Below are 20,111 nucleotides of genomic sequence, written 5' to 3'. Positions count from 1 at the left end.
TGTTCATCATAGTTGTAAAGAGTGATTATTTAAGTTACTGTATAGCCTCTCTGTCAGACTGAACATTCTCCTCTGACCTTTCTCTCATCAAAGCATTTTCACCCACAGAACAGCCACTTGGTGGATTTTTTTATTATTATTTTTTTTTAATCGCACTATTCTGTGTGAACTCTAAAGCCTGCTGAAAATCCCAGGAGATCAGCAGTACCTGAAATATTTAAACAAGCCCATCTGGTACCAACGACCATGCTAAGTCACTGAGATGACATTTTTTCCCCATTCCGGTGTTTGATGGGAACATAAACTGAAGCTCTTGATCTGTATCTGCATGATTTTATGCACTGCAATGCTGCCACATGGGTAGCTGATTGGATAACTTCATGAAAGAACAAGTGCACAGGTTTTTCCATTAAGAGTGGTCGTTGCATGTTCATGTGTATACTTTTTCTTAAGACAGTTTAGACTTCTTTCACGGATAGAATTTCAATTATTTAGACTTTTTGGCCTCTTTTTAAACCTATAGAAAGAGCTTCTACTTCAAATGAACAACCTGGAGCAATATTTAGTAATGCAATAGCAGATATTACAGGAGTGTTCACTTGCAGTGCCCTCCATAACCCTTTTCTAGCCTACACACCTCCCTGGTTGGTGTTGTTGTTGTTGTTGTTTCGTGCAGACCTTTGCATTCATATTGCATTTGCTAAAAATGGAAGAAGAAAAAAAAACAAAACAGCCCACTTCTTCACGGCATGAGAAAGGTCACACTTGAGCGCCCTTCATCATTTGCAGCACGTCTGTTATCCAGCAGGAAGTATGTTTGGGTGTATAAACATGATGTCAAGCATAATTAAGCCACAATAACGTCACTTTGAATCGAAATATGGAGTCAACTCCATACTGCGTACTGTGAAAACTGGGTGATTAATAACTACATTCTGAAAGAATGAAGTTAAAGATTATATTATATTGTAATACTAGTGTTGTACAAAATGCCTTGTCTTATAATCATCCTGCCTGGGGCTATGAATTATTTATATAAATATATATATATATATATATATATATATATATATATATATATATATATATATATATGTAAACTGAAGATATTATCTCAATGGCTTTGATGATGTTTACATTTTTAATGAAAGAAAAAAAAAAGAGAGAGCTATTGGTTTTTATTTCAGCTCTAAATCTTACTTTGAGATTGCAACACATGGGGAAACATAACCAATCAAACTGCCTGGCCTGAGCCTTTGGGGTCCAGGCTGACTGCCCAGATGGGCTGGTGTGAAAAACGGCAGCAGAAGCGATGTCAATCTGCCCCGTCTAGAGAGAAGTCTGGCACAATCCACTATCCTTTTGTTTCTCCAGCTCGCCCCTGGCAGGAAGGGCACACCTCTCCACTGAGGTGAGAAAAAAGAGCAGTAGGAGATAAACGTAAAGCAAGTTAGATGGTCTCCAGTGTTGGCCATGGAAGATCACATAGACACAATCTGGGACTGAAATTTACTTATTTGTTTATTATATGTCACAAATCTACACAAAATAGTCCATAATGTTGAATTGGGGGAAGAAAATCAATATAGCTATTTACAAATAAGAATTGTGTAGCTGTGAAAAAAAGTAGCTTTGTAACCCTTAAGTTGGTGTTCTACCGAAGGGGTAGACCTGGGGAGTGAATACATACGCAACCAACAAATGTCACAATGATAGTAAATTATATATTTTATATCTTCAAATTGAAACCATATTGTTTAAATCAAATGGTAAAAATCCCAAACTAAGTCAAATCCACTACAAAATGTGACCAAAGGGGAGGGGGGGTGAATACTTATGCAAGGCAGTGTAGCCAAGTAGGCTAATTACTCTTTAAAGTAGCTTTCAGCACTTTAAAGGAATGCTTCACCTAAAAATGCTAACATTGCACTCAATAAATGCGAGCTTGGAGCACAGTTAGCATTCTGCACATGAAGTATTACTCCAGATCCTTATAACAATTTATTCATTTAGCCACATTAGCATATTCGCTTAATTATTTAAGTCTTAGTAGAATAAGCAGAATAGTCTGTGACTGAACAAATGGCAGTAGAATAATTACTCATAGTGAATTACGTTATAATCGAAGAAGAAAATGGCAAAAGTTTAAAATACATCGCCAGAAGTATTTTATTCCTTTTATACAACAGCCATTTACCAACCAGTACAATTAATTTATTCATTAAATATAGTGTGAAGTTACAATTAACGTTGAAATGCTTGCTAAACAAGTTATTATTTCTGTTATCACAGCTATAACTTTGAGAGTTTGTCTCAATTTTGATGTTAATAAGAAAAAAATAGAAACAGAAAACTGTTACAAATACTGACACTGAAGACTCCTTCCATAAACATTAAATAAACATGTCGTTTCAGAACGTTTTATCATAATAACGATTACACATCTTTGTTAAATAATAACGCAATAGAAAACTCAGTTTATTATTAGCCTTGCAAGTCCCTGTGTAATTTTTTAAACTCAAAACTCAAAAAAGACTTCCCTGTAGTGGAAAATCTAAATTTAGAGCTTTTCCTCTGAGTGTTACAAAGTTCTGAAACTGGAGACTCCTTCCATAACATCTCCTCACAGAGAACATCACCATTTCAACAATTGTTGAAACCATGTGAGTTGTTACCATAGAAACATATTAGAACGACCGCATGAATATAAACTATGACATGAATTACAGCAAGAACTCCATCAATAATTACACAATAAATGATTTTACATCATATATTACAAGCTGCTGTCCTAATGCTCCACTGTGACCTCATGCTTGTAATTTATATGTCATATGTGAAAGCGACAGATTTATCAGACTGAACGGATATGCTGCATGTGATGACCTTCATTTCTGGGTTTAAATGTAAACACAATACGATTGGCTGAAGCAGAAATCACAGCTGATAGCCTAAAGATTAAATAGGCAAAAAAAGTCTTTGTGATTGTGTATGAGAAATGAGAAATATTTGCATCACAAAAATTGAACACGTTTTTTTTTTCTGTCATAAATCAAGAAATCCACTTACGAATCGTGTTTTGTGCATTTGCGTTTAATGACTCTATTCTGATTCCATACTCCTGCAGCATGTTGAAGCACTTTATAAAAAGCCTAGCTGTGAAACTCCTCTCATATATATGTAAATGGTTTGCCGCATCAGCAGACTCCGAGGGAGCTGGAGACCAGGATAGAGGTGGACGTGTGGAGTTAAATAGCCATTCTCTCTTCATGTCATCGCCGCCTTCGTGGGGGTTTTTAGTGACTTCTTTACTTTATAAATAATACATCGGAAAGGCTGCGTTGTATTTTGCCAGACAGTTTTTTGCCACAAGGTCATGATACAAAAAAAAAGAGCTGACCAATGCTATGAAGAGAGAGATGCTCTTGCATACTGAGAGCTTTCAGAAAACAATACTGATGGTCCATGGAGCTTTGCTGACCCGAGTTTTTTGACTTTGCTTTTCTGGGAGTCTGGGTTTCTTTTCTTTAAACTAAACTGAGACTGTATCGAGCAACATCCTACAGAACCAGAAATAGGCCTAAGAGACAACACCTACTCCTACGTTTGAGCCTCGACTGGCACTCAGCCTGCATGGCTTAAGAGTTTTCCATGGCAGAATGAATCACCTCCAAATCGAAAAGTTTCCCACTAGGGTTCTAATGATCTAATTCGATATATATTCTTCAGATAAAAAAAGATCAAGAGGCAGACGTGCAAGTGAGAACAGATCTCTAGTTATCAGGTCTGAAGTGAAAGAAGTGAACATGGTAAGGATCATTAGAATGCTAAGCACTGCTTAGCACAAAGTTTCGAACAAGTACATCTTCTGTGACTCAGTGGAAGGAGAAGAGTATTTTTCCTCCTGACTGTCAGAAATAATAGCTATATAATACGCTGCCTCGTTTGTCACCTGTAAAAGAATTGTCATTCAGATTTTTTTTAAAATATCAAATGATAAAATAAATTAATTTAAATAAAAACAAAAAAGTTAAAATAAATTAGTTATAATAAAAACAAAGTTAAATGATGTTTAAAGTAAAAAATTCATCTCTGTGGCATATATATATGTTACGTACGTATATACATATAAATTTTTTAAATTTTACTTTTTTGCTGTTGAAAAGAAATGTTAGTTTTTGACTTCAATACACTGATATATATAGTCACTTTTCATGCTTTTCCACTAAACAGCAGCATGACGAGGCTCATCTACAAATCAGAACTCAGGACTATCTGTCTGTATCCTGGCCGAGTCCCTGTATCAGCTTTCCATCCCACAATTCTACCCATAATTGTACACGCAGTTTTGGAAGGTGTCTGGTGGTGACTAGAAACACCACCATTAAGTACTAAAAAAAATGACTTGGAAAAAAGAACAATATAAAAATAGTACTCAAATTTTTTTAAAACATTTAAAAACTACACAAAAAATGTAATTTAAAAATTGCTCCTCAAAATAAAAACAATTTGAAAAAAAAGGAAAATCTTTTTAATGGCTCTGTGTGCACCTAAACACTTCAATCTTCAGTGAAATTACAGATAAATTTCAGTATAAACAACAAGCCAATATTAAAAAACAAAACACAAAAACACACAGAGTTCTGCATTTTCTGTGACTTAATACATATGGAATGAGAAATGTGCCAATACAATCGGAACTGAACATTTTTATGTAAATGTGTAAGTGAAGTTTTGTAGATAAATTATTATATTGAAATTGTATTCCATGACTTGAATTTGTGTGCAGTGTTTCACATTTAGTTTTTATAATAATTAAATGAACAAAATTCAAATTCATTTTTTGCTATTATGATTCATTTCAGTTCTTCAGATTCAAATCTTAAATTCAATTCATTATTGACTGGAATGGTGGCAATCAAATCTGTGCTCCTTTGCTTTTTTTTTTTTTTTTTTTTCTAAAGTTTTTTCTAAAATTGAAATTTCAAATCTGAATTTTGAAGAACTGAATTTTTTAAATGGATTGAATAATTGAAATGGAAAAAAATCGAACTTAAATTTATATACCTGATTATTATAAGATCTCCTTTGAAACCTTGGATGCTAATATCAAGCCATTTAATACAATTTCAATCTGATGTAATTCAACAACAAAACTTCACTTACAAATTCAAATAAAGGCAGAAATTTCAGATTTGTGCATTTTAAATTCAGATTGTCGTGGCACATTTCTCATTCCATATTAATATCAATTATCCTGCTCATGCTTTTCTGCTCACCACTGTTGTATAGAGTGCTTATCTGAGTTACAGTAGCCTTCCTGGCAGCTCGAACCCATCAGGTCATTCCCCTCTGACCTCTCTTATCAACAAGGCATTGATGAAAAATTGTACACTTCCTGTTCCTGTTTTAGTGGCTGGTGAGTGTATATAAATTTATATATAAATTATTATCATTATTATTATTATTATTATTATTATTAGTAGTAGTAGTAGTAGTAGTAGTATAGGGTGCTCAGCTCTATTATTTATATTATTTATATATATAAATAATGAAAACAAATTTACTATAAAACCATTTAGGATTCAGGCTAAATAGAAAAAGGAAAACATTCCTGTGAGAAAATAAAAATGATTCTGAAACTAAAATTATTTAATGTGAAAAAGAGTACATGAACAGAAAAGTAAAGTGTAAAGTTAAAGGAAGTAAAACTAAGAATATTATTGTTCTGGTAGAAAAGCAGTTCAACTAAGAGACATTAAGCAAGACAATTCTGTAAGAAATGCATTTCACCAAAGGTCAGGTCAGCACTATTTCTTTCCACCTGTATGTCCTGGCAAATTGAGCACGGTTCTCTCAGTGCTGGAAACAGCAACAACAAGGTTAATGTGCCGAGCCGAGGCTTTCTGCATTCTACTTAAGGCAGAGTTACCATTTAAACACCTGGTGAGAAAAGCTTTTGGCAGTGTGAGTAAAAAGCATTGTAGCAAAACTCAACACAGCAGGTACACTGCAAAGCGGCGTAGTTGACATGATGCATTAAGGAATAGAAATGCTGAACTAGAAGGAAATGTACCATTGTTATCACAGAAGAAAAAGAAATCAGCCATTTTTTTTTTTTAAATTTTAAGATTGAGCCCAAGTTAAAGTTTTCTGCTAAACAACACTTGTGCCAGGACTTGTGTTAGTAATGTTGTCTCCAGTATTGGTTCCTGGACTAGGCAACACAGATCATTTCCTAGGAAAGCAAATGCATGCCACATATAGGCTGTCTTAATTAGCTTGTGTCTGCAGGTGCACTTTCACTTTGCTTGCTTGACTGACACGGGTAGGAAATGAGAAATCATTTAGTCACACAGTAGGGGATGCGTTGATTATGAAGCGCATCGATAATGAAAAGGTCAAAGCCATTTGGTGCTTATTTTAGACAAATAAAAGGGAAAACTGAAGATGTGAACTCAAGATAAAGGTCATCACGTACAACCATCAGAAAAAATTCATGTTAAACTTTGGAAAAGTAACATTAGCACCTTGCTACATCCAGTTATGACTAGCTGGTTAACTCCCAGTAGATGATAGCAGGTCCAGACTCTTAACTACGTCCATTTCCTATTATTTATCTACTGATTAATAAGCTTTAAGATGAAAATCTGAAGCCCAGAGCTTAACATGTTAAAATTAACCCCTGCTTATGGTTTCTTATTCTTGATGCTTCTCCTAAATTCTAAATACTTGTTTCGCAAATTGGATTTTAAGTAAAATTCTTTGTTTGAATACATTTTGATTCAGAAATAAATGTATATGGGCTACAACCAGTCAAAACGTTTAACAAAGCTGCTCATACAAAGTCTTAATTTTTACTATTTTCTAATAATGAACATATTATCACTATGAATTAACACATGGAATTATGCATTAACCAAAGTCAAAAGCTATTTGATATTAGAAATTCTTACCAAGCTTCTATTCCTGATGATGCTCTGCACACTCTTGGCATCTTCTCAACCAGCTTCATGTGGAGCTTCACCCATGAGACTTGCAAATATGCCAAGCTCCTAAATTCTACAGGAAACCTGCTTATTAAGAGTACGTTTTAATTTAGAACTGAATTTAAACATGAGCATTAACTGCACTACTGACAATTGACTTAGAAACAAATTCAACCCTAAGTTTTATATATAATATATATTTGAGTTGTGTGACTGACCTTTGGCCAGGTAGTGCATACATTTACTTCTGAACCAAATATATTTTTAATAAGTACTTCTTACTTAAAAATAAACTGTTTCTCCAAAGAAGCAGTTTTCATTCCAAACTTTGAAGTAGCAGGAAGTTTAGGAAAATTTTCCATGAACATGGGTGTCCAAACTGGTACTGTGCAGTGGCTTGCATAAGTCTTCTTCATAACTTTTCCACATTTTGTAGTGTTGCAGTGGAATTGGTCTCTTGGTTGCTTCTCTGACTAATCCCTTCTTTACCCGCTCACTGACTTTTTCTCCTCTAGGCAGAATCACAGCTGTGCCATATTCTATTTTATTATTTTTTTTATTAATGACATTCTATGGGATGTTCAACATTGGGGATATTTTTTAGAACAAAACCCTGATTGATACAGGAACTTTGTCCTGGACTTGTTTTGATATCTCCTTGGTCTTCATGATGAGGTATGTTCTCTAATGGGTTCTTCCAGGAAAAACTGTATTTATATTGAGAACATGTGACTCTTTAACTGCATACATGCTAAGACCAATCAACTCAGTATTTGACTTCCGGTTGCAGCAGAGCATTTTTTATACACTTTTTATAGCAAATAAAATTATACACAGAAAAAGGAAAGTACTGTACACAACAGTAACGAACACAACAATAGGGAAAGTAATAGCACAAGAAAATGTGAGGTACGGAAACATCGAGACAAGACAAAATTTTAGATGACTGCATACTAATATCCTGTAGTGACTTCAGTATTTATCAGAACATGTGATAAAATTATTTCTGAGGTTTTTTAGAAGGCACTAATTTAGGGGTTTCAAGGCAATGGGGGTGAAAACTTGTGCAATCGCAGATTTTATTTCTTTTTTTTCCAGTTTTTTTTAAATGTGTGGATAATGTTGCAAACTTCATTGATTTTTCCCCACGTCAGTATTATGTGCTATTTTGTATTGATCCATTACATAAAATCTTAGCTATATCCATTTCATTTCCTGCTTGTAACACTGCAAAATGTGGGAAAGTTCAAGGGGGGGGGGGTGAATACTTTATCCGCTATGTCTTTCTTTCTTGTGGCAAAGACCACATTGCTAAATTGGAACTTGTCTGTTAGAGCAGTACCTTTACTTTCACAGGTAAAATGGTCTTCCTTACTCAAACTAAAACGTGAAAGATTTAATTACACCAGGGAGATGTGACATTCAGTATTCACATTTCTTTTTATGGGCCTTTCATTCTACCTTTTTTCACATTACAGGTAACCAGTGTACTGGAATTAGAGGCAAGTGAGTCATTTTACTGAAAGCTGACTGACAGTGTCGTGTTCATTCTCACCCCATGCTGGAGAAAATGAGCACATCTGTCTTGCTGCATGTCATGAAGCAGGAACGTATCCATCTGTGAAGATACATTTAGGACCGTGATAAGATTGCGTACAGAAAGACAGTGCACCCGAATACACAGCAGGGAAAAAAGAGAGAGGGAGAAAGATACAGGCGCAGAGAGAGAGAGAGAGAGAGAGAGAGAGAGTAATCACAGAAAAATCTGTAATCAAAGCTCAGGCAATAGAGAGAGACTACTGAGAAACATTACTATACCACAGTACTGTTTAGTTCTTGAATCTGATTGGTCAGAAGCTATATTAATTTTCTATAGAGTGCTGCAGGACCGAGTCCTAAAACCTGGAAATGAATTGGCATTTTTGCACTTCTGGTTCCCTCATCCCGAAGTTAATGAGTTTTTGAATGGGTTTTTGTTTAAATGGTTAACACAAGCTCAAGATATTTGCACATTTTATTCTATGACATAAAACATACATCAGTAATACCCCACTCGTCATTTTTTAAAAGTTTTTATGTGTCTTGAAAAAGGTGGTTGCTAACAAGTGGCTAAAGGGGACTACAGATGTTGTTGGGGACATTAAACATCATCATGCTCTTGCAAACTATTCCAGCCCAAACGTTCCAACTTGTAGATTTATCAATTTATAGTATTTTCCAATTTTAGTGTTTATATTATATTATATATATTACACAATGAGATGGATTTTAAAGCTTTAGAGTGCCTGGAGGCACATTTATCAAAAAGTACTTATTCTTTAAACTTTTATCAAAACTGCAGAAGCCAAATAAAACATCTTTATACCACAAAGAAAAACTATCCAAAAGATATGCACATATAAATTAATGGAATTTTCTCCAAAATAATGCAACATGGACACATTTCCAAAAAAAAAAAAAAGGTGGGGTGCAGATTCATCCACAAAAAGAGCACAGTGGATCCTTATCAAGAGCACAGTGGATCCTTATCAGGGAACATGTTTTTTAAATAAAGATTGAAAGCGTTGCGAACTTTTGGGTTGTCCTCCAAAAAATACGTCATCCCTGCAGCACTCTATAACAGCATGTCTGTTACATGTTTATGCTAATGCACTAGTAACAATTTCCACAGATAGTATGGTGGATGGTCCACATGAATGGATTTTAAGAATGCTTGTAATTTTTGATAAACTGAAGTTATCTGTAAGGGTTTTTTGTCTTCAGGAGAGGAAAACAGAGAGGCTAGGATAACAGTAACAAACTTGTTTCATGTGCAATAAACTATGTAACTATAAACAGATAAAAAATTACGGCATGTCCTTCTTTCATGAATAAAAATTGCAGTGGAAATTGTTACCGTTTAAGAGGAATAAAACACTTCGGAATGTGCTGTTATTGGAAAATAATCAACTATGGTGTGGTAACAGTAACTGAGCTCCGCGTTTGGCTGCATCACACCACCCTATCTTTGATTAGTTTCCTAAAACACGCCCCAAGTGTTTAATTCCTTACATAACGCACAGGAGTAGTTGGTAAAAAAAATACTGTAGATGGTGTTAGGACTGAGCTAGTGCCGAAGAGGAGTGAAACAAAACAGCTGACATGCAGATTTGGTCCCAGAGACCTAAATGTTAATAGTTAATCAAAAATGGCTTCCTTGATCTAGTATAGTGTACTATAAAGGGTGTAGGAGCCATTATTTCAATGCATACAGTATATTGTTCATTATATTGGGAATGAGAAGCCATTTTGGATTCTGTGTGGACTATTAGAGTGTCAGCCATTTTAAGAAAACACTACAATCTCTCTTCATTATTGTGGGCCAGAGTCAGAGACTTCATTTCAAAAGTTATGGTACTATTTACTGTTTATCACAATTACCTGCGTGCAGGTCATGTCTCTGAGGTTGCCTGAATTTTCTTGACTAGAGATGCGTGAGATGAGGTTTTTCAATGTCGCCCATGTGAAAAAACCTTTTCATGGACTTTAAACGGACAATACTATATGTCAATTAATTAATACTGTCATATTTATGTATTTAATATTGCCCTTGAATGGCATTCCATGTTTTTTTATATATATATTTACAGCTCAAAACATACATTTCAGTGTAACAAGGTCAGAAACATGAATAACTGAGACACGCCTCTGTTTACAGATACAGATTTTCCCTTTGCTGTTATAATAAGCTCCACTCTTCTAGGAAGGCTTTCTACTAGATGTTGGAGCGTGGCTGTGGGGATTTGTGATCATTCAGCTACAAGAGCATTAGTGAGATCAGGCGCTGATGTTGGGTGAGGAGGTCTGGGGTGCAGTCGGTGTTCCAGTTCATCCCAAAGGTGTTCAGTGGGGTTGAGGTCAGGGCTCTGTGCAGGACACTCGAGTTCTTCCACTCCAACCTTAAACACACCATGTCTTCATGGAGCTCGCTTTGTGCACAGGGGCATTGTCATGCTGGAACACATTTGGGCCTCTTAGTTCCAGTGAAGAGAAACTGTAATGCTACAGCATACAAAGACATCCTATACAGCTGAGTGCTTCTAACTTTGTGGCAACAGATTGGGGAAGAACCACATATGGGTGTGATGGTCAGGAGTCCACATACCTTTGGCCATAAAGTGTGTCTTCTGGTAGGTTGTGTGTGCATTACACTACATAGCAAAAGCCTCTGTCTTCAGCAAAGTGCTCCATTACAGGTTGAGAAAAACAAGGCAGAAATAAAAAAAATGCAATAATAAAATGCAATTGATCATATAATGATAAATGGAAATTCGCTTACATGAGGTTTGTGCATTTTAGTGCGACAGAGCAATCTGGCAGACCGAACGGCAATCACTACCACATTTCTGGTAGGAGTTAATCTTCATAAAATGGCTTTCCATATTTGTTATGATTTCTCTTCTATGATGAATATTTTGCTCTTTTTATGATGGGGTCCTTTTTAGTTTGAACCCCAGTATTCTTCCAATTTAACAAGATGTTACCTGATCAGGGATGGACACAAATCAGTAGCCTGGGTGCAAGAGATAAGTTTTTTGTATCAGTTTTTATTAGTTCAACAACCAGAAAAAAAACGTACTACTTCTTATTGACAGTACAAATGTTTTTATTCAGTAAGTAGCTAAATTTTAAATTACCATGCTTTACGATAATGTGCCACAACCCGATGCTGTAGTTATAACACATGCTTCTTATTCTGAATCACACCGCCCGTTGCACTACACACATCCACCGAGGCATGATCTGTTTACTAGGTGAATTAGGACAGAGACGATCTTTTCAGAAAGTCCAGCACGGCGTTGTCATATAAGTCTCCTGCTTGCTACATGCACTCACCTTGTGGTTAAACATGTAAAGAAATTAAAGACACTAGTCAAACTCTTAGAAATTTCAGTAGATCATATACTCTTTTGTTTTCCTTAGTCTGCATTAAAGTTCATAACTAGCTAACAAGCTAACACTGTTACTGTATGTCAGCTAGAACATTTTAGCCAAGTCATTTAGATTTCTGAGCAACCAAAACATGACTGTACAGCATTTATTTGCACAGTAAGCTAGCTAATAATTTTAGATTTTTTGATCAAGCTGAAAAACTCGCACCTTCTCTTACAAAGAAAGTTGTTTGAATTAAAGTTGCTTTTTGTTAATATAAACAGATTTTTTTTTAAATATCTGTCATTATAAGACAAATACATTTGTCAGAACAAGGAAAAAAAAACACCTTTGCAGGTTTTAGTAGGCGTATGAAGCTTTTGCTTAATTGCACATGAAATAAGTCATTTGAAGTTTCTTGCTCGAGTTTCAGATGGCACTTAATTAAAGCAACTTTGACTCTGTCTGAGAGTAATGATTCATAGTGTTATGAGAATAATCTTTCGAAAAGGTCAGCCTCATAGGCAACACTTATGCACTTCGGCTTAACGCTCAGTCTCCTGAAAATAGAAACTAAGCTCAGTGCTTTTTTTCAGGACTGATTGAAGTAAACGGTCAATTGCAAGGTTGAATGGAGTAAAAAAATGAAGCAAGCAACATTCGGTAAGATGGTTTATGATAGAAAATCACATCATTTGCTATCAAAACAGTCCAGGTAAATGAAGGAAATCAATGTGTTGTTATATTATGTAATTGTTATTGACGATTTCCATTCCTGAAGCTGAAATCCACTGCACAAACTCTGAGAACAAACTTTTAACACCGGCACCGCAACCAATTATTGGTAGTAATTATGACAAAAAGAGAAGGCAGGAGGCTAAAAAAAATTTATAACGATCCAATAAATCCAGAGGCTTGGCTGTAAAACATCTCCTGTGCAGAGTTATTTTTGTTATTCTTGATGGAGATTTTAATAGCACAAGGAGAAATAGCATATACAAGCTGTTAGCGATTTGAAAGCCTCATAAATCTGAAGTAATTGTTTTAAAATGGGCTGTATATCCTAGACTCCTTTGCTGACTGCTGACGTATATGTGGATGATCATGCCCGAACAGTGCCAGAGCGAATTAAAAGTGGCATGCTGAGAAGATTTTCATTCAGGCCCTGATCGAGCAATCAGAAGCACCAAGACATCTCCATTTTTAATTGAAAATAGGAAGCTGATTTAGCTGGGGTTTCAGGAATAATGAGCTCAGGATGGATGTCATACACCCATTTCATTAGTGCCCCCCCAACACCAAGGTGAATAAAAGGCTGCTCTTATTTCTGCTCTGCAAAGAAGATAGAACCTCTCTGAAAGTGCTGACAGGGTCCAGTTAGAAATGCAAACCCAGGCTCCATCGCTGTGATGGCTTCATCTGCTATAAAACTTTCTCCAGCAGACATATATCACCTGTCTCTTTTCATGATATAGGTGGAAGTGGACAGATGCTTCTGTTTTACGACACTGTCTGTGTCTGAGGTCGTACTTTCAGCACTATTCAACAAACAAGGCTGCAAATACCTGCCTCCACATTTAATCTCTGCGCTCGTCTGTTTCCTCCAACCACTGTCAAATTGGTCTTTACTCCGACTCTGGACTTGCATGAGGTAATTACTTTCCTTATCTGAAACAGGTTTTTGGCCATTTTTCATTATCAAAACCATTTGTCAGCCATGTTTAAAAGACAAATAATGAGCGCTAAACAGCTTCGCAACCAATTTTATATTGTGAATGAAAACAGAAAGTACTGCTTCCGTTTTTCAAGTATGAGGGGCTGTATACCAACGGCCATTATGACTGGAACAGCAAACACTGCATGCTTAATAAAAATGTTCTCTAAAAAGTACAAACAGTGCAAATTAAATTAGATTGACTGGCTATGCCCATGCAATGCCCTTAGCTTAGTGAATACTCTAAGAGTCAAGAGGCTGAGGCACAGAAAGTAGTGATTTTCTGGTTTAAAAATAGATTTAAAAAAAATAAAAACTCTCTCAGCCTTAATATACATGTAAGGAACAAAACATGGCAGGGTGTGCTGTAAAAATACGACAGGCTGGTGGTGGATATAATATTTATACAATTATAATTTTTAATTTATTAATGAACAACACTTGTACTTTTTTATCCATTTATAGTTACATTTAATGTTATGGAAAGCCCTCAAGACAAATTAGAGCTATAAACAATTGTTCCCTGACCAGCCATTTTAAGACAAAAGAGGAAGCTTGTTATGTTAACCAAGAAATCAAAAGCACTGGAGACTCCTTCCATAAATGATAAATAAACATCAATTTACAGAAAGATTCACCATACCAAAGATTCTTTTTCATAATCCGTTTAAAGTTAAGCTTAGATTATTGTGAAGCGTCCGCCACTTATAAGTCTGTGTAAATGAGCTGTAACTATAGAAATGATAACATGATAAATAGTAGCTAAATGATAAATATGGCACACTAGCACACTAATATAAACTTGTGGTTTGAATTACAGAGCTATCAGTGCTTCAGATTCAAGAATTCACCAACTCTGTGGGAGAAAACTAATATAACAATCATGTCCCATTAGAACAGCTAAGAATTCTTAGATAAGAAAAAGCTTTCAAAATGGTCGCAGGATCAGGAGCTCAGAAGATCATTCATTAAACCCCCTAATGTGAACCCGAGAAACGATCAATCCTTCCTCCTTAAATTCCAATTTAGGCTCTGTGTACATCAGCACAAAGCTCTCTGCTGAGCAATTCTAGTGATGTACATTAGAGGTGAACTCAATCCCTTTGAGGAGTGTTTGGGCCCAGTGTAGCTGTTCACTGGGGCTTTTCGTCCATCTCAGCACAGAATGAAGGGGTCATTGGGTCATTGCAGCTCTGGGCTTTTCCAGAGTTGTGTGGCAGAGATAAGAGACATGCGTAAGTTAATGGAAACTCAATGGCTAGTGAAGCAAGTCTGTTTCAGCCTTGGCAGAGGTCATGCTACGGCTAGCTGGCAAGGCCGAAGCGAAAGTGCTTTGGTTTCAGGCCACATAGCTACTGTTAACCCTGTAGGCTCTGAATATTGAGTCATAACTCCTGATTTTGGGGTGACACACCGGTTAGATATGGACACTGCTCAGTCACGGACACACTTTGCTGCACTGCATGCGGAGTCAGTTCCATTGGTCTGACTAGCTTATACATCATGTTGATAAAAGGTCTGCCGTGTAACTGAGTGTCTAGATTGTGATGAAAAGACGCTACAGAGAAATGAAGCAATGCCTCAAGAGACGCATGACACTTATAAACGGTGCAAATTACATCAGGGAGATAAGTGTAGAGGGAAAAAGGATCCATGTGACAGCTGAAAATGCATGCTACCACTGATGGGGATCGCTGCAGCAAGACTAAAAAACATGGAGCATCCATCAGATGGTTGGAAGAATGTACAGAGTCAGCAGCTCAGTCACTGCAGCCTGAGGGATCTAACTAATCTGGAGTGAGTTCAACTGTATATATCTCAGATAGAAGTCTTGCGTTTGGAAAATAATCAACAATGGAGTGGAGTGATGAAGCCCAGTGTGAAGCGGAGTGACTGTAACCATCCAGAAGTTGATTATTTTTCTATAACAACACATCCTGAGGTGTTTTATTTCTCTATTAGCACAGCAATTTGTCAGCAGAATTTTCTCATTTATTAATGAATGAATCACAATATTTTTTTTACCCATTTGTAGTTACATTTAACATTGTGGAATGTCCACAAAACAAGTTCGTTCCTGTTATCACTTATGTTATAACAGATATAAGCAGTTGTTCCCTGAGCAGCCTCTCTTTTTTCTCTCTTGAGGTTAATAAGACAAAAAAATGCAACTTGTCATGTTACTGAGAAATCAGAAAGCACAAAGCCCTCTGTCCTGAAGACTTTCATGTTTTGGATAGCTTAAAGGAACAGCTTTAGCTCTGATGGTTATAAAGCAGTGACATTGAAGTGTCTGCCATACAAGTTCTTGTGTACGTTTCTACTATAGAAATTATAACATATTATAAAGAGCATTCTTATATAAACTTAAACCAGACACAACTGTCCAAACTGCTATTATGCATTAATTAACACCTTCCGACCAATCAGAATCAAGAATTTAACTGTATTATACCATAGTGTGTGAAGAGCTCAACTCTGATTGGTCAGAAGGTGTGCATTATTTTCATATAACATCACGGCTTGGAAAGTAGTTCTGTGTGTAACATGAATGATAGGTTAATATTAATGCACTCGTTCTATGTTATTGTTTCTGTTAGTAACCATACACACAGGGACTTACACGATGGACGCGCCACATAATCAAAGACTAATAATAAATGGATTTAAAAACGTGTTGTAGTTTAACAAAGTAAAAAGTATAATCATTGATCTCAATTGTAAGCGCTTTATCACAGTCATGGTGCTTTGCAAAGTTTATCAGAACAGGAAAGTCTTCAGGACAGACGAGTTTACGCTTTCTGGTTTCTCTGTAAAATGACAAGCTGCATTTTTTTAGCGAGAGAGAGAGAGAGAGAGAGAGAGAGAGACAGGGAGAGACCTGATTGAGCAAGAGAAAGAAAGAGAGAAAAACGGGAGAGGCTGCTGAGGGAATGACTGTTTATCGCAGCTATAACATAAGTGAGAACAGGAACTAACTTGTCTGTGTTAGGATGTTCCATAATATCAAATCTAACTAGAAAACCATTAAAATATGCCATGTTTTGTACGTTAATAAATTAAACATTGTAATCGTTGGCAAATCGCTGTGGTTTAAGTGGAATTACACACTCCGGACCATGCTGCTGTATGGAAATAAGGCACTCCGCTTGCGCGCTGTGCCGAATCACACCCCCTGGTGTGCATTATTTTCATATAACAGCACAGTCTGTTGTGTGTTATTCCTTATGTGAAACATAAGGATCTTCAGTTTCTCAAAAACTTTTAACAGTATATTTGTATTTTAGAATAATAATATCAACTGAGAAAAAAAAATTTAAGCTTTTGATAAAGATTAAACAAAAATAATTCTTGGCTATGGACCTATAATTGATCTTCCAAGTAGATGTAGATAGATATCAGAAAATATAAAAATGTACACTTTTATGTACATTCTTTTATTTTATTCACATTTTCTAACACCTACCACCTAATTCTGGCTATGGTTTAATTCCTAAGTCCCACTGCATGATGGTCTCAGTGCACACAGACTGGCTGCTCAGTTTAAAAGTAGACAGAAGGCCGAACTGAACCCCACAAACTCGACAGTTTTTGGAGAACTTGACAGATGACAGATGGAAAACCGCGAAGTGTGGAAAACATTTAATTAAGTGCGCTTTGTGGACACTTCGCAATTTTCTCCAGTCTGCCAAGCTGGCCCTAAACACAAACAATTAATTTGCATGTATTATGCGAGGAGGCGGCGCTCTGGCTTGGGTATTTAATATAGTGCAAAAGAACATTATGGGATATATCCAGCTACGTGGATGGTAATCCTATGCCAAGATTTCTCCATGGCAACAGGACAGGAGCAGAACAGTTTTTTAGTTAAGACATGCATATTATTAAATGTATTTAACAGAAAACAACAAGGAAGAGATAAAGCAGGATTTGCTCATTTTGTCAGCTTAATCAACACACACACACACACACACACACACACACACACCTGAGCAAATTCTCAGAGGCTTACTTTGCCAGACATTGATTAAGCCTACTGTTAAATTAAAAATGTTTTTAATAGCAAATCTCCATACACAGCCTAGCTTTGTTCAGATTTATTTCCAGTGTAGTACTGTAAGTTTTTTGATTAACATTAAGCAGAAAATCTTTTTTCAGATAATTTCCCTTAAACAAGGACAAACCATTTAGATGTTCTCTATTCAAATCTAAAGCCAGCGCTTCTTCAGCACTTTAAATCCATAATCATATAGCTGTAACTAAACACTGCAGCTGTCAACAAACTTCCTCTGATTTTATTTAAATTAAAAGAAAAAAAAAAAATTGCTTATCAAGGAAGTAACAGGTTAGCCTTGTAAGGAATAAAGCACTTATGGGAATGCTGTTAGGACAATGATCAACGACAGGGTGGTGTGAAGCGGAGTTACTGTTACCACCCAGAAGTTGATTATTTTCCAATAACAGCATACCTTGAAGTGTTTTATTTCTCTTATACCACAGTAATATGCCAATACTGTTGTTGCTCCTCTTTTGGCTGCTCCTGTTAGGGGTCACCACAGCAGATCATTGGTCCACATATTTTATTTGGCACAGGTTTTACGCATGATGCCCTTCCTGACACAACTGTCACCGATTATATCCGGGCTTGGGACCGGCACTGGAAGTGCACTGTCATATACAATCCCAGTGGCTGGGGTTGGTTCCCTGGCCGGGAATCGAACCCGGGCCACAGAGGTGAGAGCACCATGACCTAACCAATAGCCTTCCAAGGAACCACATAGTAATATGCCGATGCTAACCATTTTACATTTATTAATAAATGACACATTATTATTATTATTATTATTGTTATTATTATATGTACTTTTTATGTATTTTTTGTTACATTTAATGCTTGGGAACATCCGTGAAACAAGTTAGTTCCATTTTATTTTGTCTTATTAATTTTCTCAGCAGCCTCTCATTATTCTCGCTTGAAATTATACAGTAAGACAAAATAAAATGTTACTGAGAAACTGGAAAGCACAAAGTCCTCAACTGAAATTGAATTGCACTGATAATCAGAATGAAAAGTCAAACCTGCTCCAATCTGTTCCCAAATGGACATTGTGGAAGTTTGAAGAGGATTATATGCCTAACTGTAAAATCTGTAAAGCTTCCTAGGGATTGAGTTGTTATAAACAACAGGATAAACAACAGGAAGGGACTTTTAAAAGCACACAGATTTTCATGTGAAAACACAGGAAATAGTACGTCACAGTGTATTACTGTCTCAGCTTACGACAAATAGTCTAGATAGTTTACATCCTGAAATAACCCAATGGCTAATGATTAACAAATTCTGGGAACTGGTCTCCCAGAGGCCAGTGTGGTGCATTCTTAGATAAAACTTTAACTACATCTCCATTACAGTCATTCATTTTCCAGACACTTTTATCCAAAGCTACTTACGGGTATGGATGAGTGCGGAAGAATCTAATCCAAACATCTCAGTGTGCAGGGACAAATAAACTGCTATACAAAAAAACAAATATCGACCAACTAAAAGTCCCACTGGTGATGCTTCATGGAGGTTTATGTACACATATTCAGTGTTCAGTGAAGAATGAAGGAAGAAGGGAAGAGACAAGCTATTTAAGAAGTAGAACTATTACATGAACTGGAAATAATTAGAGCAGTGAACTATGGCAGACACCTCTCAGGGCTCTTAAATCAGAACTCTGAGCGCAGTTCTGTGCCACACTAAAAGTTTCTAGAGACCTATCGTTTTGCTTCGGATAAATGAATGTCTGATATTTCCTTGCTTAATAATCTGTGCCTATTTTTGTATTCCTTGGACATGAATTTTGTTATACCATTAGGAGAAAATATTCTACGCGACTTGTAATTTGTATCGATCTGCTGCAGTGTGCCAGTCCCGCTGGAGTCACTTTTTTTTGGAAATTTCATGGATATGGCAACCGCGGACAGTTTTAGTAAAGTTTGTCCTTGCGTGCCTTGGTGTCCCATGTGGGCTGGCTGACACTACGTTGCTTGATAAAATGCCAATTTGTTTGCATTGTCCTTTTTTGCCCTCTTAAGTTGGCTTAGTGTGTTTAGCAATAGGACAGCGTCCCTGAAACAACAGAGATGTGTTTACTCACCGTGTGGATGGGCCATGCCTCACACCCCGACCCTTTCTGTCACCATCAATACGTCTAATGACTACAGTCTACTGAACCACTTTCATTAAGAAGAAAAGTTCTCAGTCAAAGTCACAGGGTTCAGAGAAAACAGGTAATGCAACTGGTTTAACGGTGGACTTCTTTGAAGGCTGGAGAGCGTTTTACTGAACACTTGCTTATATCATATCTTCTTGCTGATACCGTCTGTGGAGGCTTTTAAAGTTTTATGATAGCATATATCACTGTTATTGTTGTTCACAGTAAAAAGTGAATACAACCTTAATGAAACCTGCTTCCTATGTTTGGCAAGGACATTTGCTTATTGCAAACATT

The 20,111-nt window shown here is 36.4% G+C and overlaps 1 long non-coding RNA gene across 1 annotated transcript; it reads right to left on the bottom strand.

Annotated features, from left to right (window-relative positions):
- Positions 1-1,224: 1,224 nt before the first annotated feature.
- Positions 1,225-19,883, bottom strand: LOC128318638 (uncharacterized). Its single transcript, XR_008302059.1, has 3 exons — positions 19,758-19,883; positions 8,545-8,607; positions 1,225-1,406 (listed from the first exon to the last, which is right to left on the bottom strand). It is a non-coding gene; the product is annotated as an uncharacterized LOC128318638 (long non-coding RNA).
- Between the last annotated feature and the right edge of the window lie 228 nt (positions 19,884-20,111).

Source organism: Pangasianodon hypophthalmus, chromosome 7 (genome assembly GCF_027358585.1).
Source record: "Pangasianodon hypophthalmus isolate fPanHyp1 chromosome 7, fPanHyp1.pri, whole genome shotgun sequence".
In the NCBI taxonomy this organism is placed as follows: Eukaryota; Metazoa; Chordata; class Actinopteri; order Siluriformes; family Pangasiidae; genus Pangasianodon; species Pangasianodon hypophthalmus.
The sequence above is the reverse complement of the archived record's forward strand: the minus strand, read 5'-3'. Positions and strand labels throughout refer to the sequence as shown.